Below are 22,208 nucleotides of genomic sequence, written 5' to 3'. Positions count from 1 at the left end.
AGTTGCTCTGCTAAATTTATTTTAAAGGGAACCTGTCACCCAAAAATCGCCTATTAAGCTGTTTACAGTACCTTATAGTGCTGTATACTCGGTTCTTGATGCACTTTTTGTTCGTTTTCCCGCATGTCTGCTCATTCAGAAATCGTAGTTATATTCAGCTGCTGCCCGTGCTGCAAGTCAGGCTTGAAGTCACGGGGGCAGCGGCCTCGGCGTCTTACATGGCCCTCTCCCCGCCCCCTGCCTCTGTTACTGACAGCCGAACTCCGAATCCGGGACCGCGCTCAACGGCCGCATGCGCAGTAAAGGGCGGCAGGAGCGCGGTCCCGGCTGCCGCGCGTACTACGCGCCGTCTTACTTTCGCCGCACTGCGCATGCGCCCGACATCCTGTATCAAACGCGCCCGCGCCCAGATGCCGGGCGCGGGCGCGTTTGATACAGGATGTCGGGCGCATGCGCAGTGCGGCGAAAGTAAGACGGCGCGTAGTACGCGCGGCAGCCGGGACCGCGCTCCTGCCGCCCTTTACTGCGCATGCGGCCGTTGAGCGCGGTCCCGGATTCGGAGTTCGGCTGTCAGTAACAGAGGCAGGGGGCGGGGAGAGGGCCATGTAAGACGCCGAGGCCGCTGCCCCCGTGACTTCAAGCCTGACTTGCAGCACGGGCAGCAGCTGAATATAACTACGATTTCTGAATGAGCAGACATGCGGGAAAACGAACAAAAAGTGCATCAAGAACCGAGTATACAGCACTATAAGGTACTGTAAACAGCTTAATAGGCGATTTTTGGGTGACAGGTTCCCTTTAAGCTGGCAGTTTAGGGACAGTGCACTTTCTGGTGGCAGTTGAAGGATGCAACTGAGCATGTGCTTCCGTTTCCATGAGCAGGACAGAGAGATTAGGAAAGGAGCAAACAGCAGGTGGCGCTATACAGATAGATTTCAATGATTAACTCAGTGGCTTAACTACATTTTATAAATTACAAGGTATTTAGATCCAGGTGCTGGTCTGAAAAATGTCAAAAAAAAAATCATGGGACAACCCCTTTAACATAAGTGCTTTATGTATAAGGCTAACCTAAGGTTACATTTACTTAAAAAATTAAGTCAGAGAGGAAAATGTTAGACATTTTGCCATGAGTGGAATGGTGGAATATCTGCGTTGGAGGTCCTGCAAGCAAGATTGTTTTCTCTGCTAAAAGAGCGGATCCGGATCAGAAACCCATTATAGTCAATTACATGTTTGGGTCAGTAATGCTCAGAATCCAGCACTTTCATGATTTTCGTTGTTCTGCTCCGTCACAGGAGCAGAATAATGGAAATAAACTCCATTGGGCATCAGTTACTGGAACATTAAAATCAATAACGGATGGCAATGAATGATATGCCACAGATTTCATTGAATAGAACCCACATTTTTGTAATCTATATAGTTTTGGAGAATATCTAATTATACAAGCTTACGGACTGTGTGATATGATCTACAGGTATGTATACATTTTGGGTACTTTCTGTGGGGTAAATGTTTGTCCAAACTGTCCTGTTGGGATCCATTTGACAGGCTGGACAGATATGGAAAAACTGTTACCGTACCAATCCAACTTTTTTCAGAAAAATACAAAATGTACTTTATAAATGATTTCTTTCTATATTCCTGAGCGCTTTATAAAGCTTTGTAATTATTTATGATTGAAATGGTTAATTCGGCTGCAGAATGATCCACGTTCATGATTTTCTCAGCCCAGGTAAAATTGTCATGTTTCTTTGCTGTTCTGAATATAATGTTTTTTTCTTTCTGTATTATTATTATTTTTTTTTAGCTGATTGCACATTTGTCCCCTATATAGTCAGATGTACATTTTCTGAAAATCATAGGTCACCATTCTTCCAGGATAAAATGTATTGCTTTTCTAAAGACTTATTATTACTAAGTACTTGAATAGTGGAACATAACATACTGATTGTTGAGGTTGTCAGAACTATTAATTGGATTTTTTTGAATGCAGTAATGGTTTTGGTGGCGACTAAAGGGTCAATATAATAGCAAGTTAATCCAAAATGAGAGGGCACGATGCCATGTATCTAAAAAAAAAAAGAAAGTAAAAGAGCATACTTGCAGTGGCGTCTCTAACTTTAATATTTATTTTTTTTGGGGGGGGGGGGCACACTGGGGGCCAGGACAAAAGTAGGGGGGGGGGGCAGCTATAACAACGATACATTTAAACAAGTATGCTTAGAAATGCTGCGATACTTTACCCAATACCTAAAACCGCAACAGGGAAGAAAAGTCCTGCTGCCTGTGGTTTAAAAAAACAAAACAATCATTCAGATTTCAACATGTCCTAGTTGCCTGTGGATAACACATTTATAGGGAGGGGGATCTGTGGATGACACTGCTATGGGGGATGGGGGGGGGGGGATCTGTGTATGACACATAGCTATATATCATCTTATGCTATATGTGTCATCCACAGATCCACCCCATGACAGTGTCATCCCCATTTCCCCCTTCATAACAGTGTCATCCACAGATCCCCCTCCCTATAACAGTGTCATCCACAGATCCCCCTCCCTATAACAGTGTCATCCACAGATCCCCCTCCCTATAACAGTGTCATCCACAGATCCCTCTCCCTATAACAGTGTCATCCACAGATCCCCCTCCCTATAACAGTGTCATCTACAGATCCCCCTCCCTATAACAGTGTCATCCACAGATCCCCCTCCCTATAACAGTATCATCCACAGATCCCTCTCCCTATAACAGTGTCATCCACAGATCCCCCTCCCTATAACAGTGTCATCCACAGATCTCCCTCCCAATAACAGTGTCATCCACAGATCTCCCTCCCTGCCTCTGACAGGAGTGCACATTTGACATTTCTAAACTGTAATCCATATCCTGCAGTAACTTTAACTTTAAATCAGGATTCAGCAGCTGCTCATCTCTACTAGTACCTTAACCTTACACCACTCGGCTAGCTTCGGTAACAGGGCCAGGCTACAGCCTACAGGCACTGCCTGTTAGTTGTTACCAAGCGAGTGCTGATTTCTGTAGGTCAGAGGATACGGATTACAGTTTAGAAGAAATGTACACTCCTATGAGCGGTCCAGTGGCGGATCCAGAGCCTGGTCTCGGGAGGGGCACTTCCAGATTAATTTCTGTCCGCCGCCACAGAACAAGGGTGCTTATAGAACAGACTCCACAGTGTAGAGGTATACTGTACATTGTGTGGCACAGTGTAGATGTATACTGTACATTGTGTGGCACAGTGTAGAGGTATACTGTATATTGTGTGGCACAGTGTAGCGGTATACTGTATATTGTGTGGCACAGTGTATGCTATATGTGTGTAACAAACATATTTTACATGAAAACTTACAATTACTTGGCTTGGCCCTTGGGGATCTCGGACGCCACTTTAACACTTGGCTGGGGGGGGCTATGTGGAGCTGATGATGTGTTTTATCCTAATGAGAAAGATTTCATAATAAGGATTTGGAGAAGGGGCAGAAGGATAGCAGAGCAGGGAGAGGCTGGTGCTGCTACTAGGGGGTCATACCATAGGGGAGTAATAAAGCCCACCATAATGCCCCCGCCAGTAGTAATAATTCTCCTTATAATTTGACAATGCAAAAAATACCCCCTTGTAATGCCTCCAGTTGAGCTAATGTCCCCATAATGTGCCAGTATAAAATACCCCTATATAGTGCCCCCAGTAAATGCCCCATAGTGCTCCTCTCCCCCCTTCCTCCTAGTGCCCCCCATAATGTACCAGTATAAAATGCCCCATATATCGTACCCCAGTAGATGCCCTCAGTGTCCCCCATAATTTGCAAGTATAAAATACCCCTTCTTAGTGCCCCCCGTAGATGACTCCATAGTACTCCTCTCCCCCCTTCCCCATAGTACCCATAATGTGTCCCAGTATAAAATGCTACTGTACAGAGCCCCCCATATAAAATACCCCTTCTTTGTGGCCTCAGTAGATGCCCCTATAATGCCCACCAATAATGTGCCAGTAATAAGTGCCCCCAATAACGTGCCAGTAATAAGTGTCCCCCATCAAGCGCCAGTAACAAGAGCCCCCCAATGTGCCAGTAATAAGAGCCCCCCCAATGTTCCAGTAACAAGAGCCCCCAATCATGTGCCAGTAATAAGCCCCCCATCCTGTGCCAGTAATAAGCCCCCATCATGTGCCAGTAATAAGCCCCCCATCATGTGCCAGTAATAAGCCCCCATTATGTGCCAGTAATAAGCCCCCCATCATGTGCAAGTAATAAGCCCCCAATCATGTGCCAGTAATAAGCCCCCAATCATGTGCCAGTAATAAGCCCCCCATCATGTGCCAGTAATAAGCCCCCATCCTGTGCCAGTAATAAGCCCCCATCATGTGCCAGTAATAAGCCCCCCATCATGTGCCAGTAATAAGCCCCCCCATCATGTGCCAGTAATAAGGCCCCCCAATGTGCTAGTAACAAGAGCCCCCCTAATGTGCCTGTAAAACTTTTGTAAAAAAAAAAACGTATACTTACCTCCATGTCAGCGATGCGATGCAGGCCTCTTCCGGCCTGTGTCCCGCGCTGTATGGCTCAGGCGGCGCGATGATGTCATTAATAAATATATTGAAGAGAATAGGGCCCAATACTGACCCCTGAGGTACTCCACTAGTGACAGTGACCCAATCTGAGTGTGTACCGTTAATAACCACCCTCATTGTATATACTAACCTTTTATGTGGTACAGTGTCAAATGCTTTGGAGAAGTCCAGATATATATGACATCCATTGATTCGTTGCTGTCAAGTCTAGAACTTACCTCCTCATAGAAACTGATTAAATTAGTTTGGCATGACCGTTCCCTCATGAAGCCATGCTGATATGGCATTATTTGCTTATTTCCGTTGAGATGCTCTAAGATAGCATCTCTCAGAAAACCTTCAAACAGTTTACCCACAACAGATGTTAAACTTACCGGCCTATAGTTTCCAGGCTCTGTTTTTGGACCCTTTTTGAATATTGGCACCACATTTGCCATGCGCCAAACCTGTGGGACGTTCCCTGTCAGTATAGAGTCCGCAAATATTAGAAATAAGGGTCTGACTGTTACACTACTTAATTCTCTTAGGATACGGGGGTGTATGCCATCTGGTTGCTGCGATTTGTCTATTTTAATCTTTGTAAGATGCCGCTGCACTACTTCCTGGGTCAGACAGGGCACTTTTAATGGGGAATTTATTTTTACATTCTGCATGTCATCTGACAGTTTATTTTCCTCAGTGAATACTTCGGAGAAAAAAGTGAAGGAGAATGCACTGCACAACATCGCCGCCCTCCATTTACAGCGATGGGAGTTCCGAAAATAGCTAAGTGCTGGATCGGTATAGGTCAGGAGGGAAGTTTGTCTTTTTTATCACTGCTTACGTGGTAAAACTAGTGTAAAGTAGAACTGGTTTAGTTGCCCGTAGCAACCAATCAGATTACTCCTTTCATTTTCCAAAGGAGTTGTCCAAAATCAAAGGTAGAATCGGATTAGAGCAACTAAGCCAGTTGTACTTTACACCAGTTTGATAAATAACCCCCTAAATGTATCCACCATAAAGGCACATTACGCACTTTGGAGTGTGGGAGGAAACCTGGAGAACCTAGAGGAAACCCACAGAAACCCACACACATTACACGTTGTTCTTTGTTGGATTCGAACCTAGGACCCCAGTGCCATTAGAATTTATGAGGTGTGTGTGCGACTCCAGTTATGGTAAGCTAGGCCTCACACTGAGTTGAGCAGTGTCTACTTACTGTATCCACATGGAAAGCATTCACCCATTCACCTGGTCCAGGCCAAGGGTGTCCTTTTAGGTCTGCTCTGCTTGTTATACACTGTTGATAACCTTTTTTTGCTGTATGGGGCCTTTTTATGGATGGGTCTATTTATGATGGATGCTACTCTATTGCTATGCAATGGCATCCATCAGTGTCATGTCATCCCTATTCATAATATACCAAATGCTGGAAGCTCTGACAAGTTTAATTCTGAGCACGACCTTTGGTTTTTATTTTTGTCTTAATTTTGATATTCGATACCAATGTATTATTCATAGTAAAAACCATTCCAAAACCACTAATTGGTCTTTTAAAAGATTAGTAATACTCAATTTAAAGAATCCAGCTCTCCATTAGTTCTTGCAATTAGCCCGGCACATTTGTGGTTTCTGTACATTTTCAATGTATACAATTTTTTATTTTTTAAAACAATACTCAGGGCAACTTGATTTGAAATGGTCCAGAAAGACGCAGTACTATTTTTTACAACATGTATACACAGACAATAATTCTTTAATGCTGATATTGGAAACATTTTCTGAAAACAAAATATATTAATTACCATATTTTTAACTTTATAATACATACTTTTCCCCCAAAAGTGTGGGAAAAAAAGGACAGTGTGTTATAAAGTGAATACTAATGAGTGCTTCAATTATGAAAGTGCTTATTAGTATGCAGGAGGTGTGGGGAGTGGTGACTGCAGCTCTGCTAATGCTATGTCTGATTTGGCGGTCTGATGAATATTGTTGGTCTAATCTGAGGTCTGATGAAGATTGGGGGTCTGATTGTGGGTCTAATCTGAGGTCTGATGAAGATTTGGGCGTCTGATCTGAGATCTGATAAAGATTTAACTTTTCCATTCAGACAGCTGTGGGGGAGGGGGGTTGCTGGATAAATTGTACTTTCTAATGACACTATTTAATATTCTGATACAATATACTGGGAAAAATGATTAGTAGAGAGGAATTGGGGATAAAAAAAAAGTCATTGCTTTTAGGGTTTTTAGTTTTTTATGGCCTTCACTGTGAATTATATATGTTACCTTTATTATTTGGGTCAGCACAATAACAGCAATACTAAATTCATAGTTTAGTTTGACTTTCATTATATTTTAGTACCTTTCCCAACTGGTTCAGGACCCAACTAGAGGGATGGCCATACTGGATTTAGTACTAACTAATGAACCTGACAGAACAATAGATATGCAGGTTGGGGGAAATAGTGACCATACAATAATAACCTTCCAAATGTCATTCAAAAGACTGTTTCTTCAGGAAGGCACAAGAACACCAGATTTGCAAAAAGCACAATTTTGACCATCTAAGAGAGGCCATTGTCCTCACTAACTGAAACAACGTCCTCGGGAATAAAAATGTAGCCACAAAATGGCATATTTTTAAAGGCATCCTAATCTATAATTATGAGAGGTCCATACTGTATGGGAGTAAAAGGGTGAAGAACAAGAAAAACCACCATTGATAAATGTAAAGGGAGCAATGAAAGATAAAAATAAAAGCATTTAAGTTGGTAAAACAGGAAGGTAATTAAGAAGCATTGAAAAAAATATAGAATATGTAAAAGATAGATAAAAGCGGCCAAGCTCGAGACGGAGAGATTCATAAACCAGAGAGTACTGGCCCATTGCAGAGTGATGAGTGAGAGGTTGTAGAGAGCGATGAGGAGCAAGCAAAGCTATTAAATTTAAAAGTAAATTCCCCATTAAAAGTGCCCTGTCTGACCCAGGAAGTAGTGCAGCGGCATCTTACAAAGATTAAAATAGACAAATCGCAGCAACCAGATGGTATACACCCCCGTATCCTAAGAGAATTAAGTAGTGTAACAGACAGACCCTGATTTCTGATATTTAAGGACACTATACTGACAGGGAGTGTTCCACAGGATTGGCGCATAGCAAATGTGGTGCCAATATTCAAAAAGGGTCCAAAAACAGAGCCTGGAAACTATAGGACGGTAAGTTTAACTTCTGTTGTGGGTAAACTGAAGGTTTTCTGAGAGATGCTATCTTAGAGCATCTCAACGGAAATAAGCAAATAACGCCATATCAGCATTTAATCAGTTTCTATGAGGAGGTAAGTTCTAGACTTGACAGCGGCGAATCAAAGGATGTCGTATATCTGGACTTCTCCAAAGCATTTGACACTGTACCGCATAAAAGGTTAGTATATAAAATGAGAATGCTCGGACTGGGAGAAAACGTCTGTATGTGGGTAAGTATCTGGCTCAATGATAGAAAACAGAGGGTGGTTATTAACGGTACACACTCAGATTGGGTCACTGTCACTAGTGGGGTACCTCAGGGGTCAGTATTGGGCCCTATTCTCTTCAATATATTTATTAATGACATCATCGCGCCGTCTGAGCCATACAGCGCGGGACATAGGCCAGGAAGAGGCCTGCATCGCATCGCTGACATGGAGGTAAGTATAAGTGATTTTTTTTTTTACAAAAGTTTTGCAGGCACATTAGGGGGGCTCTGACAGGGAGTGTTCCACAGGATTGGCGCATAGCAAATGTGATGCCAATATTCAAAAAGGGGTCAAAACAGACCCTGGAAACTATAGGCCGGTAAGTATAACATCGTGTGTAACACATAATGTCGTGGGTAAACAGTTTGAAGGTTTTCTAAGAGATGCTGTTCTGGAATATCTCAATGAAAATAAGCAAATAATGTCATATCATCACAGATTCATGAAGGATCGGTCAAGTCAAACTAAATCAGTTTTTTGAGGAGTTAAGTTCTAGACTTGACCCTGGTGAGTAAGTAGATGTCCTGTATCTTGACATCTCCAAAGCATTTGACACTGTACCACATAAAAGGTTATTATATAAAATGAGAATGCTCGGACTGGGAGAAAATGTCTGTATGTGGGTAAGTAACTGGCTGAGGGATAGAAAACAGAGGGTGGTAATTAATGGTACACACTCAGATTGGGTCACTGTCACTAGTGGAGTACCTCAGGGGTCAGTACTGGGCCTTATTCTCTTCAATAAATTTATTAATGATCTTGTAGAAGGCTTGCACAGTAAAATATCAATTTTTGCAGATGCCACTAAACTGTGTAAATTAATTAACACGGAAGAGGACATTCATTGAAATGAATGGGTCCGCACCCGTTCCACAAAATTGAAGAATGGATGCGGACTAATTCATACGGTCGTGTGAATGAGCCCTAAACGTGATGTCGACTGAGCCTTTATGCTATGCTGTATAATACTGACACTTTACTACTAATGCTGTCCACAAAATGTGCTGCTGATCAGAAAGCTTGGATATGCCCCCATTTTCTGATAGGTACAAGTCCCACCTCTGGGACCCGCACCTACACCGAGAATGGAAAATTGTGGAGGGCGCACTGCGCATGTGCAGCTGCCCTCCATCCATTTCTATGGAACCCTTAGCTTCATAGAAATGAATAAGAGCAGTGGCTGCGCAAGCATGGTGCGCTCCCATTCACTACCACAGGGAGAGCGCTTGGTGGTGGCCGGACCTGGGGAAACCCGGAGTCCTCCAGCCACCACCTTCCCCGCTCCATTCTCTGTGTAGGTGCGGGTCCCAGAGGTGACAATGCGGGCCTTTCCTAGCGATATGCCCCAATTGTTATAGATGGGAATACCCCTTTAAGGTTACATGACAAACTCTTCAAAGCCATTGATGGCCGATGAAAACATACATTTACCTCGCAATGTTTTTTGACTTGCTTATCCAATGATTTTAATGGATCCCAAGTGCTTTATATTCTCCTATTGTAAGGGTTGAAACTTGAATGACCTCTCCGTAGCACATATAAACACTTGTGCCATGCACATGAAAACAAAGAATTATTTTAGGCATCACTTACTCAATTCTGTAGCATTTCATTTGGTGCCTTGAAGATCTCTAAAAGCATTATTTTAAAGAACGAGTACCATTAGCCTGGCTTCAAATCCAGCATGGTGGAGAAATATGATGTTTTTGAAAGATGCATTTAGCTAGAATTTTATTACTTGTATTTCAAAATATCTTGCACATTATAGATAATTCTGTGGCTACATTATTATTCAGTTTAATCGGTCCCAGTGTTTGATACTATACCAGTATATAAAATATTAATGGCAGCATTATTTATATTACAGTGAGAGAATGAAAGTCCTTTATTATCCTGAATCCTTTGGCGTACAGATGTCAGCAACATAAGTCTCACTCATCTGTAAATCAATTTCACGACAGTCCAGGAAGCTGAGAACTGGGCTACTGTTTGCAGAGTGCTGAAGAGCATGGTTTATCCCCCCCCCCCCCTTATTTAGCTGAAAATAAATTCAGCAATAACCTCAGTATTCCCCACAGCTTTTCTAAAACAAGGACTGCAAATTAAGCCGTTCATTGCAGAGACACTGCAAACAGCAGTATAGGTCGGCTTCAAGTGGTCACTTACTTTTCACACAACTTTGCATAAATAAATAGTACATACGACCATAAGAAACTTTGTAATATATCTTACCAGAGAAAAAATGTGCAGTTCTCATGTTATCAGCTGCACCCCCCCCCCCCCACTTGCTAAACACTTGATCTCTGAATTTTTTCCACAAACTGATGGGAGAGGGAGGAGAGAGCAACAGCTGAGGGGACAGGAGAGTCAGACAGACTGCACCAGCTAAATAGTCAGTTCGCCCAAGTCCTTTATTCATATCAATACAGCTTAGTATTTCTCTATAATGTGCTCCATGATTTTGGGGCTGCTTCTGAGTGAGACAAACTTAGGAAACAGATTCTCTGCTATGCAGTGAATGTGGAACCACTGTGTCAACCAAATATATTTGACTTGGGGCTAGTCCTAAGGGTGTTATCCTGACAGTCCCCTGGTTTTCACCCTTTATCCCCTATACCAGCATCTGGACTTCGCAGCATGGGAACCACCATGCTACTACCTACTGGAGTAGTCTCTGTATGACAGTTGAGTCATGGGGATCAAGAGGCACTGATGCAAATCACTGAGGGATCAGGCAAACCATAATCATGGACAAGGTGAGGTCAGGGCAGGCAGAGTACATTCAATCGGATAAACAGTCTGAGGTTAGGGAGGGAAGCTCAGGGTCAGTACAGAGGTCAGGCAGAGGTGAGGTCAGGCAGTGAAGGGTCATATCCAGAAAATGAGCAAAAGTTGGTATACGGGGAGCAGACAGAACTATGGGGCACCTTTGCAGAGAACTAGCAAGTTATTATAATTACTAATTTCAATAGTATATTCCTGCCCCTTTTTTTTCACATTAATAACATAGTACCTTTGCATTCCTCATTATTCATTTTCCCACCAATTAATAAAATGAACAAATGACATCACAAATCACGCCCAATTTTTCATCATCTTATTATCTACAGCTCTTTTTTTATTGTGGCTCCGAAGTCTCGTTTCAAATCCTGCACACGTGCGCAGTAACGCCACTCTCCCCGCCTTCTTTCTTATACATTGTGAATGCGCCAGTTATTTTCCTTCCAGAAGCTTCAAGTTGTTGTTTAGTCACGCCAAATAACTCCCGCTTCTACTGGTTTACCGGAAGTGAGGATAGAACGCGCCAGTATATCCCCGACGCATGCGCAGTTTACTTTATGATGTTAGAATGGGAGTCATTACACTAATCAGACAGCGCTCATGAGCGGGATTTTGAGCGTCTGAACAAGTGAATAGGGGAGTGGCTACAGTGCTGAATAGAAAAAACGCTGGACTCAAATCAAAGTTATGCGTCACGCTGGACTCAAATCAGCTCATTAGCATGTGGCGCGTGGCTTCTTTACGTGTATATTATGAGGCTAACCGGTTGTCACACTACTAAACTAATAATTAATAATTATATTAATAAGTATATAATGAGTTATATTATAATCAAATACCCACATGACAGGTTTCCTTTAAGCCCTATTCACACATCAATTATTTCCATCAGTGATGATTATGAGCTAAAACCAGGATATGATCCTATACAGAGATAAACTATACGGAAAAGATCTGCACATGTTCTTTGTTTAGACCAGTACCTGGTTTTGGCTCACAATCACTGATGAAAAACACCGACCAAATACTGACTGTGTGAATAAGGCATTAGACAACTTATTTTTTATTTATTTTTTAAACATGATTTTTATTGGATTTTAAAGGATAACTGTCACACTTAGACCCTAATTTCAATTTTAATATATGTAGTTACTAATAACATGATATTCCAGAATCAGTTACTTTTAGACTGACTTACCCCATATTAAATAAGATTCAGCCTTTAGCAACCAGTCTGCATAAAACTGCAATTTCACTATTCAGTTAAGATGGCCGCCACTGCCCTCACCCTGAGGCTAATCCCGCCTGCCCTCACTAGCCAGTAACAATAGCCCCCCAAAAGTGTCAGTATCTACAGCCCTCCCCCTAAAGGGTTAATCTCCTGCAGCACAAAGGGGTCCTCTTACCACATGTTGCTTTCATGTATACACTGAGCAGACGGCAGATCTCCCTTCCCTGGTCTGCGCTGCTTCAACTCTACTTCTCCAGCTCTGCTGAGTAAGGGAGCGTCTGCCAAGCGCAGGGACAGGGAGAAGTGCACACAGCCCAGGCACTGTTATCAGCTGCTGGGGAGGACCTGGCTTTAATCATTTACTTACAGTCCCTGGCTGTCAGGAATGTGACCTTGCACGCTGCCGTCCTTCAACACATAGACGGACCATGTCTAGCAACCTTATTTTAAGCACAGGTAAAAATAGGCAGTACAGGGAACAAAACTGTGGAATTAAGGGGTAATTGAATACACAGTGAAAAGTTGAAATAGGGCCACCAAGGTGATATTAATCACCACAATCCAATACTCCAAAAATAAAATAAAATGACAGTTATACTTTAACTACACAGTAATGTACATTTAAGCAATGGTACAAAGATACACAGTTTGCAATGGAATGTGATAGAACAAGTGGTTGAGCCAATATTCAGCATTGTTGTTAAAAAACCAGTCCAACAGATCTTGAAGAGTTGCTTAGTCCATTGCTTATCTGTGGGTGATTTATGGTTCTTAGTAGTAAGTGAATACCATGCAGTCTTTAAATGTAAAGGAATAATAATGAACATTGGTAAAACAGTTGTAACCGTATTAGTACATAGGGCATCTTAGCTCACAGGCAATATGTTAAGTGCCAGGGAGCACAATTAAGGTGTAGCTTGGCACTTGCCCTCTCATCAGTGGGGTGGGCAGGTGTTTACTCAACAGGGTCACTATCAATGGGTCAACTAATGTGAGATAGTTTTTAGGTTAGTTATAAGACTATGGAATGGTGAAGAGATTCCCACCTAGACCAGTGAGTGTAGAAGTACTTTTTATTACATAGTTAATATGGTTGAAAAAAGACATAGGTCCATCAAGTTCAACCAAGGGATTGGTGGGGACGCGAATCCTAAACTTTGACTTCTTGTTTTGGTAAGCTAGTTGTCACGGCTGAGGATGGGGAAAACCCTCAGCCGTGCAATGCCAGAAGATGTTAATGGGTACTCAGCCAGAACAACAGAAATAGGGAGCAGGTCACCTCCTATTGCGTCCCTAATCTGACCCTAACTCCTAACCGTATGAGCCAACCCTGATGGTAGGAGGGCTCATACACCGGAACCTAATAGTCCCTGCTAGCCCTCAGGGTGGCCCTGGACTAGGAGCTGGGTAGACAACCTGTTCCTCCTGGACGCGGAGAAACAGGAGTCTAAAGTGGCCAAGCTACAAAGAAAAGGGAGACATGAACAACTTATGGCAATGGCAGGTAAATGTAACAAATACAACACCTACCTGCCACAGACAAAAAGCCTGGATCCCATGTGCAAGTGCTGCTGTCCACAACACCACAAACGGACACAGCACACACCACACAATCACACAGGAACCCAGGACCATAAGCTGCAAAGAATAAAGACCAAACAAACATCTTCATAACATCATGTGACATAAATCTATGACCACAAGGGTGGCCCCCACTGGCAGATGGTAAATAACAGGAGGATGTCTCCAGCAACCATGGCTGGAGAACCCCTCAGCTAACTGAAACCAGCAGAGGCTTTATAGCCCAAAGTAGCCAACCCACGGGCAACCAAGTGAAGGAAAGTGTCACAAAACACACCATAGGCCGTGACACTAGTGTGCGCTCATATATATGCTTGTCTGATACTAGCGAGTGCACTTCCCCTATTGTAGGTATCACAACACTCTTCCAATTTCTGTCTATTACGAGCCAGAGAAGGTGGAGCGTGGAGAATGTGGCACACTACAGTTCTATAGGTTGGTAAAAATTTTGTTATGCCAATGAGCAACAATGCTGATTCTGGGGTGAGAGTGAATTCAGACGAATAGAGATCTCCAATGAGGGTAAATACTGTGTATCAGAATGGGGTAGTGTAGTGCAGGTCCAAAATATATGATAAATTGAGTCAACATCTCCACATCCTCCCCAGCAGTTGGGTGGTGACGTATGGTATATTTGAGACAATCGGAGTGGAGTATACTACCATATGAGAAGCAATTTAGTGTATTGCTCCCAATGTGAGGCGCAGGCTGTTGCCCTATGTGCCCATTTTATTGCTTCCCTCCAATCCGTTTGGGTGAATGTTTTGGAAAAATCTTGTTCCTACTGACATAGCTGCGGGCCTTTGTGGAACAGCATGTCCTTCGCAAGTAATGAGTAGAGTAGTCGGATTCCTTTCTTTCTGCTTAAGGAGTAATCTTTGACCACTGAGTTAAGCGGTTCTGGTAGTATCAAGGTGTGGGACGGTAACGCAGAGAGAAAGGAAGAGACTTGGTTATATTTATATTGCTCAGTGTCTGAGAGATTGTATTTGTGCTGTAATTGAACGAATGGGATAATCTTATTATTACTTGCCAGTTGGGAGGTATTTTGTATACCTGCTTCCTCCCAAGATTTCAGGTGTAGGCCAGGGACATGATTTTCCACTGCTGTTATTGGTAGATTTAGCATCACCTTAGGGCTGGGATCAGTTGTGAAAGAGAGACCCTCCTGCCAGGCCTGTAGTGTTGCTAGTACTGTCAGTGTCGCTTCAGCGGCTATTAAAATGGCTTGATAGGTAAATAATGAACCATGTCTAGTTGTGTAATAGGTCACAAGAAAGCTTCCATATTGGACCACAATTTTTATGTTTCTGTATGGGACCAGTGGTATGATTGGTCAATCAGAAAAGCATTGTGGTATTGGTATAAGTCAGGGACCCCCAAACCCCCTAATGATTTATGTTTATGTAATGTGGAGAGAGCTACCCGAGGTTCCATACGGTGCCAAATAAATGAGGACATTTGTAACCTAAAGGATTTTAAGGTTCCCATAGGAATAGGACCTTGGAGAGCTCGAAGAGTGTACATTATGTGTGGTAATATTAGCATTTTGTAAAGGACAATCCTGCCTATCCAGTTCAACAACGCAAGGCCACGATTTCCTTCTGTAAGGAGAAAAGCAAGGGAAAAGGGTTTGCTGCGATTAGTTGCTTAATTGAGGAAGTGTGTTGGTTGGGAATGGGGTGGACGTTGATATAATACGTCTTGTCGACGAAGGGATTTGGAACCCGAGCATTTGCGATTTGTGTGCATTGACTTTGTAATATAAGATCTTGCTGAATTGGTCCAGAACCTCCTTCACTGCTGGAAGAGACAACTGTGGTTTTAGTCAGACATTATATAACGTCATCTGCAAACAGGCTGATTTTGTGAGTGAGAGAGTTAATTGTAACTCCTGTAATTGAGCTATGTGTTCAGATTTTTTCTGCTAAATGTTCCATAATAGCCACGAAAGGTCTGAAAGATCCCATTGACCATGGCCTGTGCCGAGGGGCAAGAATGCAGGGCTGATAGAATATGTCCTGCAAACCCAAATTTCTCTAGAGTTGCAAAGACATACCCCCAATGCACTCTATAAAATGCCTTCTCGGCATCTAGTGAGAGTAACAGAGAAGGTATTTTGTGTTTATTGATATAGTATATCAGGTTGATTAAGCGTCTGGTGCCGTCAGGGGCTTGTCGACCTCTAGTGAAACCTACTTGATCCTCCTTAATGAGGGAAGGTAGAATTGGCAACAGACGGTTGACTTGGATCTTTGCATACAGCTTTATATCAGAATTAAGGAGTGATATGGGCCTGAAGTTGGAAGGCATATCCGGAGTCTTGCCAGGCTTAGGAAGTGTGATGATATTGGCTTTTAGCATTTAATCTGGAAATTTCCCCTCTGACATAGCTAAGTTAAAAACTTTGCATAAGTGAGGGGTCACAATTTCATGGAAGTGTTGGTAGTATTCCCCTGTAAAGCCACCTGGGCCAGGCGCCTTACTCGATTTTGTCAACTTTATAGCTCTGGTCGTGGTAATACTTACAATTTTTGTGGGCTATGTCATAGTGGTTGGTAACATCCCTTTGCCGTGTTGTGGATCGCCGAGCTACTATTCCCGCTTTACAGCAAATATTTTTGAATCTTTGTGCCACTAGCCTGCTCGGTTTGTTTTGGGATACATAGTATGTCATCTTTAGTGTTCTAGTTTGTTTGTCAAAAGATACCACTAGGTGGTTTTTAAGAGCTATATGGGATTCTTGTATTTGGGCCAGTGTTCGTGGGTTGGGATTCTGTTTTGCTTTCTAGGGTGGCTGATATAGTAAGTACGGTAAGTCTTGTAGTGCTTTGGTTCTTAGTTTATTAAGTCAGCCCGATTGTTGTATAAAAAAGGCCTCTCATATATGCTTTGTGTGAGTTCCAAGTAGTAAAAGGAGATATCTCTGGTGAAGTGCTGAGTGTAAAAAATTCTGAGAGATCTGAGGATAGTTTTTGTTTGACTGTATCCAAAGTTAAAATGGATTTAGTCTCCACACATACTGTAGGTGTTGGCTGAATGGTCTGAACATGTGATATTATGTATCTGTGTATCTGGCAAGATTCAATATCTGGAAGCAACCATTTAGAGAGTAAAAACATATCTATTCTAGTATATATATTATGACGGTGGGAGTAGAACATGTAATCTTTCTCGTTGTCATGCGTACACCCGCAACCAGGCCCGGTGCAAGGATTTTTGCCAACACAAGCGAAGCTACATTTTGGCGCCCCCCCCCCCCCTCCCCCACGCTTCTCCTCTCTGTGGTCCTGGTATCTTCTCTCTGCTTCAGGCAATGGCTGGTTTAAGGACCATATTTCTCGCCCTTTAAGACACACCTAGGTTTTAGAGGAGGATAATAAGAAAAAAATATTTTCCATTACACCTCAGGTCAGACCAGCAATCAGACCCCCAATGTTATTTAGACCTCAGCTCATAGCCCCAATCAGACCCCCAATGTTAATCAGACCTCAGATCAGAACCCCCTGTCAGACATCATCCCCCAGCCATCAGCCCCCAATGTCAGCCATTAGACCCCCATGTCACATTTCTCCCCCTCCATGTCACATTTTTCCACCCTCCCCCAGGGTGCGCCCTAAGGCGGCCGCTTGGTCTGCCTTATGGTAGCACTGGCCCTGCCCCCAACTGTCATATAGGTCCTGTGTGGTCATCCAAGAGCTTAGACTAGGGGGAGGCCTGTTGCATTGGGATGTGGAGTCTAGGTGTGCGTCTGCTAATATTAAAGTCTTCACACAGTATTACTTTCCCCTGTAGCCTAGGCTCCACTTTTTTCATTAAGTTGTTCAAATATGAGATTTGCGAGAAGTTTGGCACATAGACATTGATTATGGTATAAATGGTGTTGCTCAAGGTACAAATAAACACTATAAATTGGCCCCTCGCGTTTATTATTACCTCATGTTCTATGAATGTCACTGAGTCGCGGACTGCTATACATACCACCTAGCAGGTGCCATTGAGCAATACATGTGAGGGTAGCATTTATGAGCAAATTTCGGTTCATTATCCCTTTTAAAATGAGACTCTTGGATACATAGCACAGCTTTTCCATGAGATCTCGCTTCCTTCCACAATAATGATCTTTTGTATGAACTGTTAAGACCCTTGACATTCATAGATACGAGTTTAATAGACATAGGTGTGTTTCATTGTGCTGCCTGATGAGTACCCTCTGACACAATTGGGCAGGAAATCTAATCCTCTAGCGCCAACATTGGTGAGTTTGTAAACTAACAAGACTCTATAAACAGTTGGCCAACCTAGCCAACACTGTAGGCCACCATTGGTGGGTTTGTAAGCCAGCAAGGCCCTATAAACACCTGGCCAACCTGGCCAATACTGTAGGAACAAACTAGACAATGAGAAAATAAATGGTATAAAAAGAGAAAAACAAAAATGGGCAGTGTGTAAAACTGCACAAACCATGGGGATGGTTTGAAGAATATGGTAACAGTGACCTGTATTAATAATCCTGTATTATGCAGTGTTATGTACCTGATGAAGGGGAACTACTCCCGAAACGCGTTGTACTTCTGCAATAAATACGTTTCTATTTACTATCACTATCTGGACTGGATTCTTGCGCCCTGAGATATTTTATCTATTTACCTCTGTATCCTACCACTTCTTGGAGACTTCAGGGATCTCCGACAAGAAGTCATCCCTCCGCGGCTGCAGATCCACCAGCGAATCGTGACTCCAATACATGTATTGACAAGCTTTTACTACAGTTGTGCCTACAGATAGCACAACCACAAAAGGTGAGCCCTGTACTGGAACCATTTATTTTATCTGTCTACCAACGGTATTACCCTATGGTGTGCCCTGCTTTATCTTTAATAGCATAAAGTAAATCCTGTGGATCCATTCCTGTATTAATAATAGCATTTATGCCTCACGTGCTTTACATCACAATGTGCCAGTCCATCTGGATCCTTGATGGTGGAGAAGGGACATACTTTGGTGAGGAAGCAGGTGATCTGGAGGGGTTCCAGCATTGAAGAAGTTCCAGACCTTTGTTAAGCGAAGAAACTATGTGTGTTTCGCCGTTCTTGTTGATGATAAGTTTTGTGGGGAACCCCCACTTGTACGGGATCCCCAGCTGGCGGAGGCTTTGCGTTAGAGGCAGTAGTTTCCTTCTGGATAATAGAGCTGCTTAGGATAAGTCGGCGTATCCTGGAATGGCTCCGGGAGTTTAGGCTTCTTCCTCGCTCTGCATGAGCTGTTCTTTGATGTGATAAAAGTGGATCCTTGCAATAGTGTCCCTAGGTACAGAGCCCAGAAGAGACTTTGGTTTTGGAAGCCTGTGAGCCCTGTCAATAATGATATCTGTGCCTGTGACATGTGGGAGGGTAGCTTTTATGAACTATTGGAGATATCTAGCGAGTTCTGCTGCATTGACAGTTTTTGGTATCCTGTGAAATTTGACATTGTTGGGCGGTTGCGGTCTTCTAAGTCCACTTGAATTTCATGCCTTTCACTTCCGCCAGAGTATTATGGGCGTCAACCAGTTCATTGTGGACTGAGTAAAGTTCCCCCATTTTTGTTTCCACGTTGTGTATGTGGTCCCCCAGACCATCTATAGTAATAGATATATTTGTGAAGACATGGGTTATGTCCTTCTGAATTGACCTTCTGAGTGCCAGCATTGCATTTATCATAAAGGCCTCAGTGGCTGCTTGTTTAGATGGTGGTGCTGCAGAGATAGTGTCCTCTAGGTCAAAGGCTAAATCTCCAGTGACAGAGAAGGACAGGGTTGTGTCCCATCTAGCCTTTTGTTTTACTGGGCTTGCTGTCGCTGACTCCCTGCCCGGTGTTGTGGAAATTTTATTAGGATGTGTATTTGATATATTGTGTATTGTCATCATGTCTCTCAGTGTCAGGGTAAACCATTGGAGTGGATATCTTCCCGTGTATGTCCTGTCACAGCTGCTGGGCGCAGAGGTCTCCGTCGGCGAATGGTCCATGTGCTAAGCACTGGGCTGTGGGCCGGGGAGACTGATGTGTTCAGCAGAGCAGTGTTTTGTTGGCTGATTTATTGCCGCCGGCTAGGGCCCCCGCGCAAGACGCAGATTTATTGGCTTGGCGTGGATGCATTTGTTAAGAGAACAATATAAACGAAAGGAACGTGCGTTTGTTGTCTCTAGTGCACCTGATCAGCCGCTGGAGATAATGACGCTGTCCTGTAAATAAACCTGCATGTGGATCATAGTAACTTTATCTGGCATTGATCACTGAGCAAGGCTGGATAAAGTTCACTCCAGTGGTAATGTTAGATTATTGTATACATGTGTTTGTTAGCTGGCTAAGTTATTCTAAATGCTTGTCTTCCTATGTCATCAGTTCCTGTATGTCATCACTTCCTGCATCCTTGTCTTGGGCCAGCCCCTTTTACACCTTTTGTTTAGTTAATAAAAGTGTACACACTGAGCAGGGCGGGGGCAGATGCTCAGCAGAATTCAATCAAGATGGTAACAAGTGGGTCTGTCTCTGACTGCAGATGATAAGAATGGATTTACCTTTTTCCTTACACAAACTTTGATGCGAGCTGATTACACTATTAATTTTTATACAACAGATTATTACAAATTTCCTTTTCACCGGTGAGACTCATGGCGCAGTAGGTTTTCCTGCTGCTACCTCTGGCTGGCAAGATGGTGGTTCCACCTGCGTCACTCCTCTCTTGCTTCCTGCTGTCTAAATTGCAGGATCGGGGATTGATGAAGTCATCTCTGGGCTGCTGCTGCCCGAGCCGCTATCTGGACAGGTCTGCAAAGGGGAAGTAGGCTCCCTCACCCCACTGCTGTGGTCCGTGGCCTCCACCTCACACGCCTCTGGTCTTTAGGCCACATGGTCTCTCCCGCCATTGCCGGCTGCTGGGAAGAAGTCAGTAAGTAGTTTCAGGCCCTCTTTTTTCCGCTTCCTTGGCATCCTGGGTGGTAAGGGTAGTGGATCCCCCAGGATTGGTGGCTTTAGAGCAGTGAGGAGTCGCTGTGGTCGTCGCTTTATAGGTTGCCTGCAGGGAGCTGAAGAGCTAGGCAGCCATCTCATTCCTGGTACAGGCCATGCTCCCTAGATAACCTATTTTTAAGCACTATTCCATAGGAGAAGGCGCATTAGGTACCCAAAGTGAAAAGTCGCAAATTATGGCATGCACAATAATTTTTCACTTTTTTACACCATAAATAGGATAAAAAGTTTGATATGTGTGCCCCACAGAACCATAGTTTTTAATGCTAATATTATGTACACAGATTTCTAGGGTACCAGACTAGCCACATTATAACTACGGTATATTTCCAACCCTTTGTGCACCTTGGCAAAAATGCCAACTTTTTACAGTAGATGAAGTTTACAGTTATTGCGTCTCATTCTCATGTAATTTTTTTGAAGGAGTTGTTGAGGATTAGAAACACATCTACTTTTATCCAGAAATACACTGCCTGTCCCCAAAAAAAGTCGCCACTACCAAAAAAAAAAAAAAAAAAAAGATTCTCAATGGGGTTAAGGTATGGGATCTGTGGTGGCCAATCTATGTGTGAAAATGATGTCTCATGCTCTCTGAACCACTCTTTCACAATTTGAGGAAGAATCCTGGCATTGAATCCTGGCATTGTCCTGGCATTGTCATCTTGGAATATGCCCGTGCCATCAGGGAAGAAAAAGTCCATTGATGTAATAACCTGGTCATTCAGTATGTTCAGGTAGTGAGCTGACCTCATTCTTGGAGCACATACTAGACCTGACCAACTGCAGCAACCCCAGATCATAGCACTGCCCCCACAGGCTTGTACAGTAGGCATTAGGCATGATGGGTGCATCACTTCATCTGCCTCTCTTCTTACCCTGATGCGCCTATCACTCTGGAACAGGGTAAATCTGGACTCATCAGACCACATGACCTTCTTCCATTGCTCCAGAGTCCAATCTTTATGCTCCCTAGCAAATAGAAGCCTTTTTTTCTGGTTTTCCTCCCTGATTAGTGGTTTTCTTACGGCTACACAGCTATTCAGTCCCAATCCCTTGAGTTCCCTTCGCATTGTGCATGTAGAAATGCTCTTACTTTCACTATTAAACATAGCCCTGAGTTCTACTGTTTTTCTTCAATTTGATTTCACCAAATGTTTAAGTGATTGCCGATCACAATCATTCAGGATTTTTTTGCCGCCACATTTCTTCCTCGAATACGATGGGTCCCCACTATCCTTCCAGTTTTTAATAATGTTTTGGACAGTTCTTAACCCAATTTTAGTAGTTTCTGCAATCACCTTGACCCTTCTCAAACAGACTAACATCTTTTCCACGACCATGAGAAATGAGAAGCAACTCATTGCACCAGTTGGGGTTAAAATACTTGTTGCCAGCTGAAAGATAATCGCCCATGCAGTAATTATCCAATAGGAGGCTCATAACTATTTGCTTAGTTAAATCCAGGTGGCGACTTTTTTTTTCGACAGGCAGTGTAGTTCCACACCTGTCCACAGACTG

This window comes from Bufo gargarizans, chromosome 5, assembly GCF_014858855.1.
Source record: "Bufo gargarizans isolate SCDJY-AF-19 chromosome 5, ASM1485885v1, whole genome shotgun sequence".
In the NCBI taxonomy this organism is placed as follows: domain Eukaryota; kingdom Metazoa; phylum Chordata; class Amphibia; order Anura; family Bufonidae; genus Bufo; species Bufo gargarizans.
This window is presented reverse-complemented; position numbering follows the sequence as displayed.